The sequence below is a fragment of the Sciurus vulgaris genome (genome assembly GCF_902686455.1).
Source record: "Sciurus vulgaris genome assembly, chromosome: 12".
NCBI lineage: Eukaryota > Metazoa > Chordata > Mammalia > Rodentia > Sciuridae > Sciurus > Sciurus vulgaris.
The window spans coordinates 1551439-1565550 of record NC_136473.1 but is presented as its reverse complement, the minus strand read 5'-3'; positions in this window follow the sequence as shown (position 1 = coordinate 1565550).

The following is a 14112-nucleotide window of genomic DNA, read 5'->3' as shown; positions in this document are numbered from 1 at the left end:
TCCGACCGCACCTCCCGCGTTCCAGCTCACTCCTCTGCACCTGAGGGTGGCATTTCTTTGCACCACCAGGACTGCCGACACTTGGTCCTACTGCCTGAACCCTCCATCTCCTCCTTCTCTTCTGTCTGCCACTTGGACAGTGCCCGTGTGTGGCCCTTTCGACTGCCTGACCTGTCTGTTGCAGAGCCCCTGGAGGGACGATCAAATCTGGACCCTGACAGCCCACCCTTCACTACCCCCGGGCTCTGCTCCCTCCTCTCTTCTCCGCCAGAGACCTTGCTGCCCATTTCACTGCAAATATGGCAGCATGGGAAGCAGACACCTGGCCTGAGGCCACACCTGTGGGTGCCCAGCCTCCCTCTTCAGGGCCCTGGGCCATGCCTGCCCTGGGAGGCTCATCCTGAGCACATGCACTGCCCACTGCAGTTGCACTGCGCCCAGCCCTGCCTCTCGACCCCATCAGCCCTCAGACGGTACTTTGTCTTTAAAAAGTACTCCCATCTGCTGCTGCTGTCCCGGAACTTCCTTGGAGAGGTGTTCTGGGTTCACTGTCCTCCCACCTCCTCCGAACCCACTTACAAGGTCCTAGTCCCTCGGGTGTCCTGTCTGCACGTGGTGGAGTCCTGTGGCCAGGTCTCTGTCTGCTCCGCTCCACGGATCCAGGACCTCTGGTGAGGTTCCCACACGGGTGTCCAGGCCTCCATCTCCTTGCTCCCTCCGGCTTCCCAGCCTCTTCCTTCCACTGACATGTTCCGGTCCCCTGCCTTTCCAAGCTCTGCGCGTGGGAGGCCAGGGGCCTCTCCTGTCCCTTCACCTGCAGGCTCTCCTTAGGGCCGGTTCCCGGGTGTGTGAGGCTGCCTGTGCGTGGGCTCCCACCACCTAGTCAGCACCGGACATTTTGCATCCCTACGCAGGATTATTGACTCGCCGCCTCTGGGGACCCAGAGAACCTGCGCCTTCCATGTCTCATCTCAGGAAACACCTGAGGGGGAGAATCCCGCGGAAGGGAACCTGCTTCCCTCGTGGCGGTCCGTAAGCGCCACCTTTCCATGCTCAGGGCCCTGGCTTGTGTGATCACCGACAGAGTCGGGCTTCTGTGACTCCCCTCACTGTGTCTGCAGAGAGCCTCCCCATCTCCTGCAACTCCCACTGGGCCTCAGCCCTCCCCCTCCACTGCGCCCTGGCGGCCAGCCAACGTCCCTGGCCTGTGTCTGCTCCCTGACATGTCCCCATGGTGAGGCCCACCTGGTCCTCTCAAGAACCAGCCCCACCTCCCTCTTGAGGACCTTACCCTGGCTTCCCAGCGCCCCGAGGACCCCACAGGTGTGCCTCCTCTTCCACGCAGCCTCTCAGCCTCTCAGTCGCTCCTTCACCCCTGCCCACCTGGGCCCACGTACCCGCTCCTCCTCCGCCCAGGGGAAGGCTCTTCCCGTGAGGTCCTCTGTGTTCTCCCGCCACTGCCCCACCAGCCTGTCCTTTGCTGGGAAGACGTGCAGCCTGGGCTGCCCGGATCTCCCTGTGGACAGGTGTGTCCCCGCCAACTTCACTTCTTGAGTCCAGCACAGTGACCAGACCCTGGCGAATGGCAGCCTAGGAAGTCCTGTCCAGCCAGTGTCCAATGAGAACAGACTGAAGGGTGAGGTGGACCCCCTAGGTTTAACGTGGGTGCTGGCACTTGCCCTCACACTTCACCCTTAAAGATGACTTGGCTGCTGCTCCCCCAGATGTACAGATAAGGGGTGAGGACCCTGGATCCCAAGGTCAAGTGACTGGTAAGAGAGGGGCCTTTGTGACCTCGGGGACGGCTCCAGATGCCAGGGAACCACCTGACACAGTCCAGACCTAATGTGCTGAGGTTGTGCCCAGGAGCAGGCCTGGCAGCGGTGGACTCTGGCTTCCCTGGTGGGATCGCTCACCTTCCGTAGAGCAGAAGCCGTCACCAAGAGCGTGCTGGTGTCCGGCCCCACCTGGACAGCTGGCTTCAGTGCTGGGCTTCCTCCACTGCCAGGGCTAGTACCCTCCCTGCCAGTACGGGAGCACACGGCCCTATCCGCACACCCACGGCCCAGCCAGGTGGCCTATGCTGTGGCTTGGACGTGGTACACGTGTCCCCCAGGCTTCTGGTGAGGGAATTTGATCCCCACTGTGAGGCATTAGAGGGGGAAGTGTCGCTTGATGTGGTGCTTAGAGGTGGGTCTTTGGGAGGTGACCAGGGAGCCCCACGACTGAGCTCCTGGTGGCTTTGGAAGCAGAGGGAGAGAAACCAAGGATGCGCAAGCTCCCTGCGCCTCCCAGGTGATGCCCTGCCTGCTTTGGTACTCTGCCAGCTAGAAGGCAGACGGGCCCTCCAACCTTGTGCCTCCAGAGCCTCCAGAGCCACCATAAGCCTCTTTTCTTTTTAAGGTAGCCTGCCTGGGGATTTGTGATAGTAACGAAAATAGACTCACAGCCTGAATTCCTGACCCACGTTGCCCCTGGGCTGTGCTTGCTCCACCCTGCCAGATGCTGAGGACGATCAGCACGACCTCCTCTGTGACCATGATGTCCTCCTAGATGGGGCTCGAGTTATCAGTATTGTTATAACATTAATTGCTGCTGCTACAGCAGCTAATTTTGTTGAGCACTTTATATGAAGCATTTCTAATAATTTTCACAATTGCCCTGTGAGATAGGTGCTGTGATCACTCCCATTCTATATGGCATAGAGTTCAGAGAGGTTAAGTAAAGTGCCCAGGTCACCACTGGCATGTGGCAGAGGTAGGATCCAACCCTTGCAGCCTGGTTCCCAAAGCCACTTCCTGCTTCTCCAGTGCCAGCAAAGGTGCTTGCTGGAATGGGCGACTGGCTCTGGCTGTCCCGGCAGGCTCTCTGAAGTCAGTCCTACGCCCACCAGGCTTGCCCTGAGCCTGCAGCCTCCTGTTGGGGCGAGAGCGTCCAGGATCCAGGGCGGTGCCACGTACGGCCCACTGTGTCCCAAGCACTGGGCGGGCTGCGGGCGGCTTCCCTTTGATTCCACAGTGCTCTGCGTGGGTGGTGCTGGAGAGATTCCTTCCTGGATCATCCCAGCTCGGTAAGGGCATCCCCATTCAGGGAAGCTCTTTCTCATAAAAAAAACAAACTGCAAAGAGAAGAGAAAGACTCGGTGCTGGAAGCGAGAAAGATTCTTTGAAAAGTGAGATAAATTTGGAAGACTCTCCGAGGAAGAGAAAAGGCATAAAGAAGCCCCATAAATCATAGCAGCCTTATTTTTACCTACACCGTCCTTTGTTTTTTTATGTCCCTGGCACCAAACAATTCATCATTCCGGCTTCATGCTACAAAAATAGCAGTTGGCCCAAAATGTGAATGGGAGCGAGCAGCCTAGGATAACAGCAGCTGCTGCGCCATCTGAAGTCCTGCGTTTGGCAGAGCCTCCCACCTCCACCCCGGGGCCTCACGTGGACCCGCGAAGGCCTGGAGCCGCAGAGCCAGAGGCGGGGCTCCGCGGACTGTTGCTGGCGTGGCGGGCGTGGGTCCACCTCTGCCCTGTTCCTCTACTTCTGTCCTGCTTGAAGCATCGTAGCAGGTCACCACAGCCACGTGCCCCAAGCTGACAGGAGGGGCGGAGGACGAGAGGGACGATGAGGCTTTAGGGCAGAGGTGCCTGGTTAGGGAAGAGAGCTTTTCCCCGCAATGAGTGGGCCCCACCCAGAGCTCACGGAGCCAAGTCTCAGCTGGGAGCGAGTGCTCGGCGGCCACTCTTTAGAGACATTGCACTTTAAAATCCACTCTGCTCCCTGGACGCTCATCTGTCCTGCTAGTGCTGCGTTGAAGGAAGGGCTGGCTATCCTTTGAAAGGTTTGCTTTGCTGTCAGTACGTGATTAAGGCCAGCCTGTCCCCCGCGGGTGAGACTCGGGGAGCCCTCCACTTGGGGCAGAACCCTCCAGGATCCCCTTCCCAGTCAGCCAAACTTGGGGTCAGTTCGCCCGGTTTTGCTGTGTTCTGGATTGGAGGTGGTGCTCAGAGGTCCACGTGCAGAACCCCACCGGAAGTCCTGCTGTTTGAACCCGGGGCCATGCGCACGCTGGGCAAGTGCTCTGCTCCAGACCTCCACCCCAGCCTCCGCCTTTCAGGCTGAACAGACCCAGGTTGCAGGCTGGGCTGAGATCCCAGCCAAGGCGGGTCAGAAGCTCAAGTGATCCTGAGTCATCAGCATCAGTGGGGGCCACACCCATGGGACCAAGGGCAGGGCAGCAGAGGGCGTAGGCGCCCACACCCAGGGCACGGCCGTCCAGCCTGCTCCTCTGCCTGCGCCTGGCCTAGCAGCCCTCCCTCCAGTTGGCCGGATGGCTGGCAGAGCACGGGAGACAAAGGCCGTCTTTCATAAGAGAGCTGTCCTGCCGGAGTCCTCCTCCCATCCTGGGGTCCTCCCTCCCCAGGCCATTCCCAGGCCAGGCTGTGGGTGACAGCCATGCGGCTCCTCTCTCAGGCTCTGCAGGGAGGCAGGAAGATGGTACCTGGGCAGGGAGGGTGCTCGCCTCGTCCTGCCTAAGGTCCTCGATCCCTCCCCAGGTGATTCCACCTCACCTGCCCGGGGCTCTGTGGCAGTTCCTAGCTCACCTGGGTGCAGAGGGCCATGTGGGCTTCTCCTGCAGGTGAGAGTGAGGGGCAAGGTCCTGCCATGGCCAGGAAGGCCGCGCTCTCCACACCAGTGCCCAGGCTCACAGGCAGAGGTCCAGCCACACCTGCGAGTCCCTGGCTCCTCTTGCCTCCTCCCTGCTGGCACCTGCTCCTCTTCCCAGCATCTGTGGAAGGTGCTCTGCCTTCTTTCACCTCCTCCACATGCCGTTTGCCCTGTCTCTGGCATTTCTGGGCTAACTTGGAGAATGGCTGCCCTCTACACACCATATTTTTTGAGTAATGTCCATCACCCCTTTTCCTGGCTGATGTGGGCCCTCCCCAGCAGTGCCCTCTGCACAGAGAAGCATCTGTGGACAAGAGAACCACTTACCTGGATCCTATGGCCAATCTCTCTACCACTCCCTTCTGTGGGCCAGTATGCCCCACCCAAATGCCCCTGAGCCCACATTCAGAGCCTGCTGGACCTCAAACCCTGATGTTGCCCTGGGCAGGATCTGTGGCCTGTGCACTCAGCTCCAGGTCTGAGGGGAGCATGGTCAGCTGCTTGTGGAGTATGGAAAGTCTAGCCAGTGAGCAGGGGGTTCACGCAGGTGGACGAGAGGATGCTCATGAGGGTTGGCAGCTTGAGAGATGGGGTGCAGGTTCTAAATCTCAACTGACCTTCGAGAACATTAGTGAGCTGAGACTTACTTCACATACCACAAATGCACCCCTTCGGAGCACACAGGTCTGTGGATTTTAGAGTCGAGAGGTTGCCCATCCATAGTAACTGGTTCCAGAACATTCCATCATCCTCACTGGGAGCCACATCCCTGTGGATGTGCCTGCTCCCAACGCTCTACCCAAATGGATTCACAATAGGTGCTTCCTCCCTCAGCATAACGTGTCCAGGGTTGGTCGTGGGGTAGCCTGCTTCCGTGCTCTGTTGGTGCTGAAGGCCATCTCACCACACCACCGCTGTTCACCCACCATCAAGTCCTAGACGTTGGGTTACCTCCATCTTTGGCAGTGGTGGATGCTGCTGCTGTGGACCCTCCTTGGCTTTGAGCACCCACATGTTTGCACTTTTCTCAGGTACGACCGGGTAGGAGTCCTGGGTCACGAGGTAACTCTAAGGTTGACTCCTGAAGATCCGCCACTCTTCTCCTGGGTGGCCACCTGACTTCATGCTCCCACTGCAGTGGACGAGGGTTCGGTTTTCCTGCATCCCTGACAGTGCTGGGCATTGTCTGTCACTGGTCAGGACCCACCTGCTGGGTGCAGCTGGTGTCTCGTTGTGCTTTGGTTTTGTGCTTCCTCAGTGACCAAGGTGATGAGGACCTTTCAATCTTCTTTCGGGTCATGCGTATACGTCTTTGTAGAAGTACTGATTCCAATTATTTGCCCATTAAAAGAAATTGAGTCGTCATTTAACTGTCATTTAAGGTGTAAGACTTCTTTGCGTATCCTGGATGCTGATGGTCAAGTCTGGTTGCAGGTCTTCTCTCTGGTCTGCATGTTGTCCTCACTTGGGGGAGGCGTTTGGGAAGCACAGACGGTTCTGACCGTGGGGAAGTCCACTAGAGCTTTGTGTTGCTGCACTTTTGTTTCTGGTGTCACATCTAAGAAGCCACCGCGGATGGGAGGTCCTGCCTGTGTTTTCTTCTCACTCCAGGTCGTTTAAAAACAGCTGTCAGGAAGGAGGGAGGACTTCTCTACTTTTCAGTGGTTAGCCTAACTTGAAGGTTGTAACTACTTCGGTGAGTGGCACGGGACCCTTCATTTGTCCCAGCCCTGTGTGCAGCAGGGTCCACAGTGGATCTCAGTGTCGAGAAGCAGAACCGACCATGAAGACCTGAAGTAATGCAAGCCTTCACTCCACTCTCTGGAGATGTGGTTCTAGCACATTCTGTCTTTGCATTCCCTGTCTCAGAATTTTCTCACCCTTGAATGCTTGAGGCTGGGTGTATTTCTCCTATCTGCCATGTCTTCCGAGTTTCACAGTATCTATTTTAATTTTAAAAACAAAACGTATTTGAATCTCACTTATGCTTCATATTTTGGCATGGACAACCCTGATTTTGGAATGAACTCAGCCAATCCTTCTTAGATTAATATGCGTTCTTTTTAAGCACCCACTGAGGGAAAATGCAGAAAAGTCTCATTTCAGCATGGTCTGTGATGTCTGCTGCCTGGAGATCTCAGAAACCTCAGACAAGGTGCGAGTTGTCACCAGACAGAGTTGCAGAGAGGCAAACTGAGTCACGGAGCAGGAGCGGGACTGGGCAGGACGAGGGCGGCAGGACAGTCAGGCCTGTGGGTGAGTCGTCACACCAGAGCACCTCCCGGGCCGGGCCTGCCTTTGTGCGGCCTCTAACCTAGCCAGCCTCTGTTGCCTCCTCCAGGGCACGCTGGCTGCTCCCCGGGCTTTCCCTTCCCCTGCGGCCCCTGTCCCTCCATGTCCAACGGTCACACACAGTCAGGAGGGCCCAGATGGTCTTCTGTGGACAGCTTTCCGCCCAGGTGGGTGATGGGTGCCTAAAATTCTCAGTTCCAGCTTGAGTCCACTTCCTGCTGGATAGGTGTCCAAGTCATAGCACCTCTCCTTGGCATCCACCCCATCTCCCGTTGTCTGTTGAGGCTGAAAGAGCAGGAGTCCAGTGGGCACTGTGATTCTGCGCACAGAAAGACGCGAACAGTGCCTTCCGCAGCTAAATGCTACCAGATCCCCCAGGCTGAATGGTGGGCAGGGAGCTGGGAAACCCGACACTGCTTGTCCTCCCTCAGGGTCTTCGGAGTGCACGTTGCTGCGCTTTCCTGGACACACGTGAGTCCTGGGTCAGCACAGGTGTGGATTCTAACAGCCGCTCTGGCTCATTGGTAGCAGTTACCCATTCTTGCCCATCGCTCAGGTGTGAAGTACCTGAGTAGGGAGTGCCAAGCACCCAGTAGGGCAAATAAAGGTAGAAGCAGCCTGGTCGTGTGTAGTTCTGGGCTCAGGGGACTTGAACCCAGGAGCCAGTTCCCAGCTGGCACTCACTCCCTGCCAGCTGGAGAAACAAAGGAGGAGAAAGGTAGACCCCACTGTCTGGCAAGAGGGGCCTGGTCCGGGCCCCAAGGTCCCCAGTGTGGCCGATGTCCTGCACGGGCCCGGCCTGCCCTGCAGCCGGTGACCCTGTCACCCCATCCCTCTACTTGCAAGCAGACTGCTTACTTCCTGGTGAGTGAAGGACTCGAGGACAGCAGCAGCTGGTCATGAGCCACGCGAGGGAGTCCCGCTGCCCCACGGCTCCAATTGGGTCCTCTGTGCCCTGCTCCGGCCACTGAGCCGTGCATCCTCTGACTGAGTTGGTCTTCCTCCACCTCAAGACAAACTTCTAACCTTTGCTCAGTTTGGAGTGTCCCTCTGAGCCCTGCTGGCCTCAGGACACAGGTTTCTTCCCGGTTCTCTCCCAGGGCATTCCCACTAAGCTTGCACCAAGCCCAGCTCAGAACAGGAGTTCATGTGCTGGGGCCATCAGCTTCCTTAGGACCCAGAGGGGAGGTGGTCTCACACAAGCGTCCACACCCAGGTCTCCACACCTGGCACCTTCCCAGCTGCCCTCGCAGAGTCTTCTCATTGCAAGTGCCCATAGGAGGCTCCAAGCCCTGGGCAGGCAGCTCCCTGGCTGCCCATGCCCCTGGAGCCACCTCCTTCTAGGACCTGTCTGCTCCCTGCTCTGCTCACCCCCTCGACCCCACCCTCCAGGACTTGGCTGGTCGCCTGACCCCACAGGGGCAGCCAGTGTCTTCCCTGAGATCTGTCAAAACCGTTGAGCAGGGAAGTTGGGAACTGAGGCCTCTAAGGTGTGGAGGGAATTAGAGGAGAGGAGACCCCAAATGGAGAGGTAAGCAGTGGAGAGAGACTCCTAGCAGCACAGGCACATCCCCCCCCCCCCCCGCCCAGGAGCTCCTGAAGTAATTAAATTGCATTTTAATTGCCCCCCTAGGGGTGGACACCGCCACACGCCTCTCCAATTAGCTGACGTGAGGTCCTCGGCGTCCTCATACAAGGTCCCCCGCTTTGGTTATTTCACACTTGATCTCACTGAAGCCTCCCTGCGCTTCTGTGAACAGGCACGTCACCCCCATTTTACGAGGCAAATCAGGACCTTCCCCAGTCCTGACATTTCAGGCCCAGAGCAGAAGAAATGTCCATAGGCCCAGTGGGGTCCTGAGGAGACAGAGGCCTATCCCGTCCCTCTGACCCCGGCCCTCTGGCTGCTGCAGCCATGCCAGCTGGCCCTGGTGCCTGTGGGAGTGGGCAGCTGTGGCAAGGAGGGCTGCTCCCCCAGCCCCGTCCCTCAGCCTGGCTTGCGAGCAGTGCTGTCCATGCTCTCCAGCTCCTGCCACCACCGCTGCTGGGTCAGGGCAGGGTCAGCCGCAGGTGGTGTCAGGGCAGGGTCAGCCGCAGGTGGTGTCAGGGCAGGGTCAGCCGCAGGTGGTGTCTTCTGCAGGGATCGCACCGCTTACCCCCCATCCCGGCATTCCCCCCCGAGCGTGGCTGAATTACACACTGTCCGGCAGTGTCCTTCCAGGCCATATCCACCCCTGGGCTCCCTGTGCCCAGCCTTCCCTGTACCCGGACCTGGTGTCCCAACCAGATGCCTTGGGAGCTTGCCACAGGAGGGCCCAAGCCACATCCTCGGGCGTCAGCTGCTCCCTGTCCTTGCGCCCTCCCCAGCCTGCAGAGAAGCAAGGCTGTGCTGTGCTGCCCCGCAGCCCTGCAGTAATTAAAGAGAAGCACTGGGGACGGGGCAGAGCCTGGCCCGTGGCTGCACAGCCCTGAGGGAGCTTGGCCATCGCAGATCTCCACTCACTTTCCCCTTGCCAGCTGGGAATCTGGCTCAAGGCCCAGGCAGGCGCTGGCCAGCCGTGCTATTTTGGGCCATTGCGTCACCAAGGATTAGCACTGGTGTGGCTGGGAAAATCAGGATTTTAAACATAGTCTTTTCCTCTTTACTGAACTCCACATGGAGAAAACAAGGATTCACCACAGCAAAAAAGAAGATCTTGTTACAAAAGGAAAAGAGGAATTCCGTGTCATCAGTCTCCTGAGTTCTCCACAGGCTCCTGGGCTCCCCTGGCCGTTTGCACCTTGACCTTGGGAGGGGCAGCTCTGACCGTCTGAGCTGCTTCACAAATGTGCTCCAGGACTTGGCGACCCAGAGCAGGAGAGACAAGGGCGGATCAAGTCCCTGAGTCAAGGACCTTCATCCCTTCATAGACACATCTCTGTATAAACCCCACGTGGAACCCTGTGTAAGTGACTCAGGACGAGACGCCGTGGGGTCAGCTACGTCCAGGCTGCGTGCCCAGTCCCACAGCAAGACAACTCTCCTTGTTTGAACACAATCTTGTGTTTTTCTGCACAGTCACATGGGTGAATGCGTTGGACAAATGCTAATTGTCCATCAAAGAGCAATATTCTTGTTCTCTAGTCGTATCCAGAGCAGGCAGCTGGTGCCAAAACACTGCTTCAAACTCCCAAGCCAAGGAAGCCGGGAAGATAGGAAGGCCTTTCATGGTAGCGTCTGAAGCGAGGAGACCATTCACATCACAGATGGTCCCCGGGAAGTCCAAGCACAAAAGGGCCGTGCTCTTGAACCTTGTGAACAGAGGGCGACTGTGTTCTGGTGTCCTTGGGACCCCAGGGCTCTTCTGTGCTCCCAGGGTTGGCAGTCTTAAAGATCCGACACGCCCGAGACTTCCGTCGATGAGCGCAACAGAGAAGGACGCTCAGACTTCTCACGGTGCTTGCTCCGTCTTCACGTAGAGGATGCTCAGTCAAACCACAGTGGCATTAAAAGATGAACTAGAAAGATCAGGCAGGCGGTTCACCATGTGAAGGGAACCCGGGGTCCGAGGAATAATGATGATGTTGATGGTAAGAATAAGGACAGAGTTGGATGAGCACCTGCTTCGTGTCCTGCATTGTCTGAAGTATGTTAGCTGCAGAATGGACGCAGCCTGCTCAGCAACTCAGGTAAGTGCCGTTCTCACCTCTACGTTTCAGAGGAGGCTCCGTAGAAGAAGGCCTTCTCCAGGCTGAGCTTCAGTTTCGTTGGGAGGTCAGTGACTTCCAGTCCTGAAGCATGTGCACAGGCAACTGAGTCCGGAGTCAGGAGGGACCCCCCGCAGTTTCAAAGGAGCAGACGGGCTCACCTGCAGGAACGTAGGACTCTGGCGTTGACTTCGCCTGCAGCTAACTGGTGTGGACGAGGCCTGCAGACCACTTCCACTGACCTGAACGGAACTTAGGGGAAGCTTGTCCAGCACCTCTTCATGCTCTAGACGTTCAGATGGACAGGCACCAAACCACAGCCTGCCGGGCGGCCATGACAGAGGCTGGAGCCAGCACCCAGAGCAGAGGGGTCACAAGTGGAGAGCAGGGGAGCTGGAGAGGTTTGGAGAAGCCTGGGCTTGCTTCGGCCAGGGGCAAAGGACAGACACGCTGGGAGAAGGGCAGGAATACCATGGGAGGTAGGTGTGGAAGGACCAGGCGTGGAGGGCGGGGAGCCTGCAGGGCAAGCCAGGGGGCTGGGCGTGGGGGCGACTCAGTGCAACCTCAGCTGCCTCTGGAAGTGACCTGCAGAGAAAGGCTGCTGTTCTCAGCAGGTATGGGAGTAGGCCAGCCCTGCCCCGTGACATGGCCTCTGGGAGCATTTTCCTAGAGACCAACTCCAGCTCCCTGCAGCTTGGCGAGGAAGAGCTGACCCCTTAAAGACACCTCTTGGAATTCTTGGTTCTTGGGAAGAGACTCGACGGTAAGGAAACACTGAAGCAAAGAAGAGGATCTGGAAAAGGATCTGGAAAGCCCTCTCCGCAAACCCACTGGCCGGCCAGCACCCACACAGACCTCCGCACACCAAGCTCCTGCAGCTGTGAGGCCCCTGGCTTCTTTGAATTTGGATTCTCGCTTGGCCTGCCCCCGGCAGCTGCCACCCTGCTGGCTTGGTCTCTGACACAGCTCTGCTGCTTCGTATCCACTGCTTAATCCCGGGGCCCAGCAGGCCCTGGTCTCATGGGAATAGCCACATGCTGAAGAGTGTTCCAGATTCCACAGGCCAGTGCTCAGACTCTCCGTGGGGTGCCCAGCCCCCATGCCTGTCCTGTGGCATGCCAGGAGAGGTGGCTGCCAGAGAACGCAGCGTCCTGAGCAGTCAGGTGGCCAGCGGCAGGGGCTAGGTGGGAGAGCAGGAAGTCAAGTTAAAGACCGGAGAAAGAACCGGGGGGGGGGGGGGGGGGGGGGGGCCTGGGCTCCAGGGCAGGCCGGGTGGGAGTCCAGGCACATGGTGCTGAGCACGTCCCGCCCACACGCCTCCAGGCCTGGAACTCGCCAGCCCCAGCCACCACCAGCGTGGTTGTTGGGTCCCCCACAGCGTCTTAGGAAATGCCTCCCACTTCTGGGTTCGTGGAGAATGTAGTCAGCTTCCTGGGAATATTATAAATAACTGCCTGCGTTTGTTTCTGGGGGAATTCGCACAAGATCCCATTGTCTCAGGATGATTTGCAGCAGCATCAAAGAAATCTGCACAGAGCTGGCTCCTTGACTCAAAGTTTCTAGTTGGAGACAGACACTGGGGTTCAGAGACGTCAAGGGGAGTCTGCAGAGAAAGCTCCTCCTTCTGTCTCTCAGCATAGTATTCTCATGTAGCGTGACAACCCCATGACCGTGTCCCTTCCTGCACACACGCATGCATGCATGCACGCACGCACGCCAGCAGAACCCTGGTCTGCACACGTTTCATGTGTTTTCCTGAGACTGTGCCTTGGTTGTTGCCTTTTTCGTGCTGAGGCAACATTTGGGGTACCGAATGGTGGGTGAGAGCCAACTTCAGAGCAAGACCTGTTTCCAGGACCACCATCTCCTTGAAGACCGTGTGGACAGAGTTTGTCCCCATTGTCAACCTGCTGATTCATCTACGTTGAGCCAATTCTCCCAGAACATGGGCAGTACTACCTCTTAATTGCCAGTGTGATAAGCTCTTGTATCCTTATGCTGGAATAATCTAGAAGCAAGGTAATGTCTGTCCACTGAGCTGAGAGCTGATGCCTTTCAGCTTCTCATTTTCTTCTCCCTTGGCTTCGAGCACTGGTGGGGTGGGAGAGACCGGCTGCAGTGCTGAAGGCTGATGCCCACAGGACTGTGCCTCTGGGTGGGCTGGTTCTAGTGGACCTCTCTTAGTCAGCTGCAGATGTGGAACTGGGGGCAGTTTCACTTATGTCCCGTCTCCCACCATAACTAAGTTAGGGGTCTGGTCTTCTGCATCTGTGGCCTTCAACTGTGTGGGAAGTAGGGACTCTGGGGATGTGGTGTGGCCTGGCTCAAGGACAAGAGACACACAGGCTGCCAAGAGCCAAGGTTGCTTGCTGGATACACTTCTGCTCTGAACTCCCAAATCAACAACGTAGACCTACGTCACAGGCTGTGACGTGGCAAGGCCTCCATGACTTTCCCTGGGTCCTTTTCTATATTGAGACGTATTTATGCCATGTCTTTTCCCACCAGGATTTGGGATAAGCATTCCTGAGACTCATATCTTAAGCACATCATGGTCAGACACAGCTTGTCCTTCCTGGCCTAGCCCCACACCATCCTCTCTGGAGTCTCTGGATTCACCTGAGGGGCTACACACAGGCCGGATGCCCTGGCATGCCCCCTCTCAGCCTGACACGTCCCCGTGTGTGCTTCAGAGCCATGGCCAGGTCCTGAAGTCCTTGGGAGGGCTGACTCGGGGCATGGGGACGCAGAAATGGTGGCACTGGCCCTGCCAACGGCCGAGGAGGCCCTTGCCACTCAGCCTGCTCTCTTCGGAAGCACTGCCAGGGAGGCGGGCAGGGCGCACACTCTGCTGCGGCCACTCGGGGGCTTTTCCCATGCCTGCAGCCCTCTCCTGCACCCTGAGTCTCACATGGGGACTCCCAGAGGACTCCCAGAGGGGTCCCCCAACTGCAGAGATCAGTTGGTGACGAGGTGGCCCCTTCGCCTCCCAGGTCCCGTCCCTCTTCAGTGACATTCCAGATGAGCACTTCTGGGTGTCAGCCATGCCACACGCCAGCAGCCCAGTCCCTCCCACAGAAATCCTCAGGTCAGCGGATGGCCTGGTGCTGGGAGGGGTCATGTGGCGACATCCTCTGCCTGCGGGCTCTCTCCTGTCCCCCCTGCTGCTCTCCACCCCAGGTCACACCTGGAGCTGCAGGTCCTACCCGCTCTGTTATGGACAGCTTTCCCCTCGGAGGGCTCCCGCCGGCCCATCTCCCTGAGGACATGGTGGTGCATTTCATGATCCTGCTGAGAGCACCCCGCCCAGCTGACAAGGCGCTCCGTCTTGGAAGCCCTGAGGACCACAGCACCTTCTCTGCTTCCTGAGAGCTCAGTGTGGTGTGAGCTCTGCTTAGCTCCAGAACGCTCTACCATCCCATGACCCAAAGTTCCTGCCGAATACCATTGGGACACCACAGGATGGGGT